The 7,561-nt window shown below is 50.2% G+C and overlaps 1 long non-coding RNA gene across 2 annotated transcripts in view; it reads left to right on the top strand.

The window, feature by feature from the left end:
* The window catches only part of LOC115062501, a 176,370-nt gene that overhangs the window by 81,876 nt on the left and 86,933 nt on the right, over positions 1-7,561 (top strand). For both annotated transcript variants that reach the window (XR_003842453.1, XR_003842452.1), the window contains exon 3: positions 5,670-5,756. This is a non-coding gene — a long non-coding RNA (uncharacterized LOC115062501). The remainder of the gene's footprint in view (positions 1-5,669; positions 5,757-7,561) is intronic.

The raw sequence follows: 7,561 nt of genomic DNA on the forward strand, positions 1-7,561 counted from the left end.
AAAAAAAAAAAAAAAAAGACCCAACCCTGCTGCCAGGCCCCCTCACCCCAAGCCAAATGTATACGATAGATGCCGGGCACAGAAGCTAGGGACTCGGAAAATACAACTACATAGAGCCAGTGTTGAGAACCCCTGAATTCTGGGCCACCTTAATGGTTCATTTGACTTAGATTTCCCAGGAGCTCATGAGGTAGGTAACCCGAAAATGTTCTATAATTTTGTTCCCCTTGAATGCCGTGAGCAGACGTAAACATCTGCATGCCAAGAGATCTCCTTGGTTAAAGGGACGTGTTTTAATTTTAATTCCATGTACTGCGTGCAGTCTCTGGGTGGGCATGCACTTGACCTGTGGAGGACAGAAGAGTGTGTCAGGTTCCCTTGGAGGGGCAGTTATAGGCCACCGACAAAATTCTGGTCATCTGAGAGCAGCATATGCTCTTAAACACCGCACCATCTCTCCAGCCCCTGAGATCTTTTTTTTTTTTTTTTTTTTTAATGAGAAAACCCATTGTCATTCTCATTAGGCTCCTGGTCTACCGCCAAAAGCCTTCGTTAATAACTCAGAACCCTCTCTGTAGAACCAGATGAGATTTTGACCCCATGGAAAGCATGGGCTTGAATCTTTTCTTTTTTTTTTTTTTTTTCAACTGACTTACTTTTTTTTTTTTCTTTATTGTTGTGGTGTCTGTGTGAGGGTTTCGAATCCTCTAGAACTGGAGTGACAGACAGCTGTGAGCTCTCTTGTGGCTGCTCGGAATTGAACCTGCGTCCTCTGGAAGGGTAGCCGGTGCTATAAACCACTGAGCCATCTCTCCAGCCCAAGTCTTTAATTTTGTATTGCTGTTTTACGAAAACTTAATGGGCTGAAGGCCTGGGGCCATCTTTATCTGGCATGAAAACCCAAGACATTGAGAGTGGAGATGTTACTGGCAGTGTTTTTGCTAGAAAAATTGCGTGCACCGTCACTTCCAAACTAGCATGATCAGGGTGGGGTTGGCAGATCTGATATGAAGTCTGCGGGAGTGGGAGGTGTTTAAAGAGTTTGGTACTTTTTTATCTTTACCATTGAAGTTTTTGGTTTTGCCTCTTCCTAAATGAGTCATTATTAAAAAAAAAAAAAAAAAAAAAAAAAAGGAACCTAACTTGGGGAGGGAGTGGAGGAGCCACTGCAGGGGGTAAGTGACTGGAAGCCTTGGCACAGCCAGCAGTCAGGTGACTGCGCTTACAACTGGGCTACCCTGCCTCTGCTTCCGGATCCAGCGCGCTGGGATTACAGGCTCGTGCTCTGCCGCCACACCCAGTTTATTTGGTGCTGGGAATGGAACCCAGGGCTTTGGGTGGGAGAGTCAAGCACTCCTACAACTGAGCCAATCCTCAGCCTCTGTCTTGCATTCTTTCTATGTTTCTCCTAAACTTCCTGTTTGGATCAGTGTGAGGCCACCAGGCATCCCTGGATCTCACTAAGGTCTGGAGCTTCTCTAGGACCTGTCCTGGGCTGGCCTGGGTGTCCCCCACCCCCAACCCCACCGCTCCTGCCATCTCTCCTCCTTTGCAAGCCTCGCCCGCCCGGGAAGCGTTCTGTGGCTTCTGCACTTGTGTCTGTGAATGATTGCAAAGAGAGGATGGAGGGCTGGGGGGGTGGGGGAGGGGAGCAACGCGAAGTGGGTCCCTTATGTAATGCCAGGCTCCGTGAAGGATGTATTTATATACTTCTTGTTTTATTTAGGCCTTACATTAACTCATGCAGAACCGGATCAAAGCAGCTAGGCTCGCAGCCAGAGGTTGAAGCGTGGCTTGCCGGCCAGGCTGGCCTTGCATCCACCCCAAGTTTGATTCCTGACTTCCTGCTACTTCAACCAAGTCAGGGGGAGCATGCCGCCCCTTGGCTGGCTTGCGTAGATCTTGATTTCTTTCCAGGTACTTTATCAGACAGTATTTCCTTGACCACCTTCATATTCTCTCCAGTTGAGGGCTGGCTTTGTTTGTGTGGGAGGGTTTGATGGTCCTTCAGTACTTGGCCGATTTTCCTAGCTCCCAGTCATTCTCCCCTTGAAGCCCTCGGGATCCCAGCCTGTTTGCCTGGTGGCCCGCGCAGACTGAAGTGAAGCTACATGCATCTGATATCTAGGATGTGGGGCGATCTTCTTCCAGCCCCAGGTCACCCAGCATCGTCTCTTCTGGCATCCATCAGCTCCTTCTCTCAGCTATCCGGCTCACGTGGAAAGGGCTTCCTTTGAAGAAGGCAGAAGATGGGACATGGGTGTATCTTGGGACACACGGGAACGGGCAGCTGAAGAAGAGCTCTAGGGCTTCAAGTTTGGGGTGAACCGGTCAAGGCAGAGAGGGGACAGTCTAAATCCGCCTCCTCCTCCTTTTCTTTCTTTGCTGCTAGCAAGTGCCAGGCTGCACTTTTCCTGAAGGGGAAAAGTAGATGTGACTGCTCCTAGAAGGCCACTGTCTTGTGAGGCCCTGAGAGGACCAGGGAGGGCTCAGGAAGCCAATGGGTTGTAGATCCTACTCAGCAGGGCCTCAGGTGAAGTCCAGGAAAGACAGAACATCGTGAAGTAAAGCGTTCACTCTTGGGTCCTGAACAAGGCGTTGTGAGGGGCTGAGGAGCGGGATTAAGGATTAGGGGGAGCAAAAGGGCCTCCCAGAAACAAGGCCTAACCTGAAATGTGCCATTTGCAAAGCAGGGATGGCTGTGGATTTCTGATTACTTTTTTTTTTTTTTCCCCTGGGATGGTAAGCCAACCAAGCCGGTTGAATTAAGAGTAGGATAGTTAAAACAATGCCAGGTGGAGGTTTTACCCGGATGTGTGTGTAGTAAAAGGGAATGTTGGCGGGTAAGCTTGGAGACCTGTATCATGTCGGACTGCTTTCCGTGGACATATGGCGTGCGTGTACCTTAGGATTCCCAGAATCTACTTACTTAAAGCCAGACGAGGTGGTACACACCTGTAATCGATCCCAGCACACCCTTAGTAGGACGAGAGGCAGGGACAGACAGTTCCTCAGACGATCCCAGTCCAGCTCGCCTGCCGTTCTGTCAACAGCAGAGAAAGTGAAGGCTGACACCTGAGGCTGTCTTCTGAATGGCACACGCGTGTCCTGGCACCAGCACTCACTCACACACATGCACACACGTGTCCTGGCACCAGCACTCACACACACACACACACACACACACGCACATGCGTGTCCTGGCACTAGCACTCACACGCACACGCATGTCCTGGCACCAGCACTCACACACACACATACACACACACACACATGCATGCACGCACACACTCACACACACGCGCACACACACACACACACACACACAGATCCAAAGGCAGGTTGCTCTCTCACAGCCCCAATCACATTGAATTTTAAGAATGAAAATGCTGAGGGCTTAAACAAGGAAGGTTTAAATCTAGGGGTGTTACTCAGCTGCCTAAAAGACCCTAAGCAAGTTACTTTAAACCTCCTTTTTGCCCTCTGTGAAAAATGCTTCATAGGACACTTGTGTGAAGAATTCAACTTCTGACAGACCCAGCTCTTAGGTAGACATTTTTTTTAAAAATGTGTGTCACCTCTTTTAATAAGAGCCATGGCTTTTGAAAGCAGCTGGAACCAGGGTCTGGGATGGGAGACTCTCCTGTCAGAATCTTGGAGACGTGCAGTTTCATGGCCTGACCGATGCTGTCTGCAGCCCCTCCCATTTTGTTTGTGGAGCACTGTCGGCCTACCCGAGCTGCTCAGAACCCCATAGCTGTACACATTGTGTCCCTATCAAACCAAAACGGTCGCCTCTAGCTGAAACTGCCTCAGAGTTGCAGGCCCCAGAGTCTCTCTCCAGTTAGGGACAGGGCTATGACAGAAGGCCTGCTTTTAAGGGTAGGCCTGAGCTTGGAGAATATCAGGCTGAGAGGTAGGCCATACCACCTCCACCTTCAGTGAATCCACTCTGTCTGCTAACCTCACTCCAGACAGCCTGGCTCCATTGACTCATAGGAAGCCTGCCAGCCAGGAGGCCCTTGGACCTGTCTCATCGTCTCCTTCTGCACTCTGGTCTCCTACTCTAGGGAGAAATGGCCCTCTTCCTACATAGAACTCTTTCCCGTGCACCGGTTCCTTGACCTACTGTGCGCCTGGAACCTCATCCCGTGCGTCTCACAGTAGGCAGGGTTAACTCAGGCCCTCGACTGGACAGGTAGACCAGCATCTTCCAGCTTTGTTCCTTTGCTGTTGCCCATGAGAGGTGGGTCTGGCCCAGAATAGGCTCTCGGTAGACTGTGCGAAAGGTGGCTCCTGCCTTCTGTAGAAACTGTCCCTCCAAGGCCTCCATCCCTGGGGCCTCTCTGTTGCACACTGATGGAACATCAGTTCTTATCACTCTGAGCCCCACTACTTTTGACACTGGCGGCAACTTCCTTCTTCGTAGTTCTTTTTCTCTTCCTTCCTTTGATCCACGATAAACCTTTCAACTGTTTACCCTGGCACCTACAATGTGCCACACTCTGTATTTCCACAACACAAGGCTCAGACGCCATCATGTGAGCTAATCGCTGCACTGAGTCTGTGCCGCTAGCTACTGAAGTCAGAGTGGCTGCAGAGGTGGTAAGAAATGACTTCAGAAGTGCTTTACAGTTAATATTGACGTCATTCACTGGAGGATTAGGCGTGGAACGTGAAGGGAAGAAGAGCCTAGCCTGGATGACTCTGGGTGTTGCAGGATATTTGATCACATTATGAACCCTGAGGCGATCGTACTGTGAACCCTGAGGTTATGTTATTTACTGAAGGGGGGGGAACTGTTTCTAGTTGTGGGGTGGCTCAACACATACCTTTGCTTCCTCTGGCTGGACTACAGACACACCCTCAGCACACACCTTTAATCCCAAACAATGATCGTGAAGTTCGTTTGTCGAAGGAAGCGGCCATGTTTAAAAGTGGTGTCTGATTGAGTGGCAGACAAAGTGACGAATCAGAGAAAGATTTGACAGACTAGGACACGCCCAAGTTTCCCAAGGAGAGAGGGCAGTGCAGAGGAGGCAGTTGTTTGTTCAGAGACAGGTTGCCGAGAGAGAACAAGTTAGACACAGGTGAGAACAGGACAAGCAAGAAAAGGAGCCAGAAGATTAGAACGTAACTGCCAGAGTTAGTTTGAGGCCAAGCAGAGCAATTCGGGAGACGCTGAGAGAAGCCAGACAGAATCTGTCAGCCTGGAGAGGAGCTTGAGCCAGAACAGCTCAACCAGCAGAGCTCAGAAAGACCTGGAAAGGGTGAGCTTATTCAGCAGCCAGTCCCAAAGGCTGAAAACATTCTAGGTTTAGATAATATTTTAAAGAGGTTAGAAGCTTCCAGAGCTAGGCCTGGGTTAGCAGACTGAGGCAGTGAGGCAATTACTCAAGAGAAACAAAACAAAACTGTGACAAGTGGCTTTGTTCCACACCTATCCGGCTACATGCTGTCTCACCAGAGGCCCAGTCAAACATCCCAGTCACCAGCTCACCTCTCCTAAGTCCTGGCTTACCCCACACCCCTTCCTCAGCAGTGGCTCTGGGGCCTCTCAGAGTGGCCCACCCAAGATAACCCTGGCTTCCTCCCCAGCCCCAGTCTCACGATGGCTACCCCCATCCGAGCCGGGTTTCCTGAACATGTTGTTTGGGTTGCTTCTACAGGCTCCAGCTCCAGAGGGCAGTGAAGGAGGAAGGCACGGGAGCAAGACTGTCCTGAAGGGGTCACCAGCGGTCTCAGTCCTGGAACAGGTATGTCCTCTCAGGTTCTTGCAGTCAGAGCATGTGATTGTTGGCCAGGGGCCTGTGGTTACCCATCTGATGCCTGTTGTTGTGGGATGCACCTAAGAAAAGCAGAAGGGCTGCTGTGACCCCCGGATTCCCACAGGTTTTGGGAAAATCATCTCTAGGAAATGGGCAGCATTTGGGTTTTTAGCATTATCAGGAGTAGGGCAGAGAGCATCCGATCTTGTCTGTGTTTTCAGAGTTATAAAAAGCTAAGGGTAAACAGATTTGTTTGTGGGGCATTTGGAAGGTATGTGTTAATGGGGAATTGTGGTTCTGGTTAGTAATCTGTAAGAATTTATATCTATGTGTCAACTTGTGTGTGTGTGGATTTGCGCACATGGTTGTAGTACTCATAGCTGCCAGCAGAGGGTGCTGGATCCCCTAGAGCCGATGTTCTGGGCAGCTGTGGTGTGGGTTCTGAGAGCCAAACTCTGACCCTCTGCTAAGGCAATACATGCTCTTAACCTGCCTAGCCACCTCTCCATGCCCTGGCGGTTAATCATGGCCGTCAGCTCGATGCCGCCGTGTAGAATCAGCTAAGAGACACTTGTGTGCATGCTGGCGAAGACATTTCCTGAGAGGTCTATCTGAGAAGGGAAGATTCAGCTTGACTGTGGGTGGTGCCGTTCTCAGAGCCGTGCTACCAGGCTGAAGGAAAAGAAGAAAAGGAGCTGTGTGCGCATGGCTGCCCCATCTTGGCACTTGGTGGTGGAGGCAGGAGGATCAGGAGTTCAAGGTTATCCTCCGGTTTCCTCGTGAGTTCAGGGCCAGCCTGGGCTTTGGAAGACCCTTTCTGAGCTGGGAGAACAGAGGGGGGGGGGGCGCATCGGAATTCATCACATTCTGTTCCCTGACTGGGTCTACAGTGTGGCCAGCTAGATCTGTTCCCCGAACCGTGAGTCCCAGAGGGTCCAAACATCTCTAGTGTTTGTCATCTTTGGCTGTGAGAAATTTCTTTCTCTCTCTAGAGAACAGGCACATGGCTATCCTTTGCTTGGCCTTTCAGAGGATCTCCCTGAAGGGTCTTATATGCAAGCAGAGCCTTCAACTTTAGAAGATTTCTTTATTTTCTGTGCAGGGATTTTGCCTCTGTGTGTGTGTGTGTGTGTGTGTGTGTGTGTGTGTACGTGTGTGTGTACGTACCTCATACCTGAGGAGGTCAGAATCAAATCCCTGGACCTGAAGTTAGAGAGGGTTGTGAGCCACCCCATGTTGTGTGCTGGGAACCAAGGCCAGGTCCTATGCAGAAATAGGAGATGCTCTTAACCTTGGGGCCGCCTCTCCACTTCCATCTTTCACTTTAAGCTATGTTCTGGTGTAGCAAGAGACGACACAGTTCTTCACCACATCCTCAGAGTTGGCGTTCTGTTTGCTGCTGTTTGGTTTTGTTGTTTGAGACAAGGTCCTTGTAGCTCAAATTCCCTATGTAGCGAGGATGCCCTTGAACTTCCCATCTTCCTTCCTCTGCCTCCCAAGTGCTTCTACCATGCTGCCAGCCCTAGTTTACATGGTGCTAGGGAACAAGCCCTGGATTTGGGAATACTAGGTAATTACTCTTATCTACCAACTGAGACCCCTTAGATGTTCCTTTTCACGGACTCAATTGCTTACATTATTTCTCTTTTACTGTGACTGATTTTGATCGGATGTTTATGCTGCTGTGCCCAGGGGTTCTGTCGTGTAGCAAGTGCTGGACGTACTCCTTATAATGGTGTAATGGCAAGGCAAGGAAAAGCTAAGCCGGGCGTGGTGGCGCACGCCTTTAATCC

Source organism: Mus pahari, chromosome 18 (assembly GCF_900095145.1).
Source record: "Mus pahari chromosome 18, PAHARI_EIJ_v1.1, whole genome shotgun sequence".
NCBI classification, from domain to species: domain Eukaryota; kingdom Metazoa; phylum Chordata; class Mammalia; order Rodentia; family Muridae; genus Mus; species Mus pahari.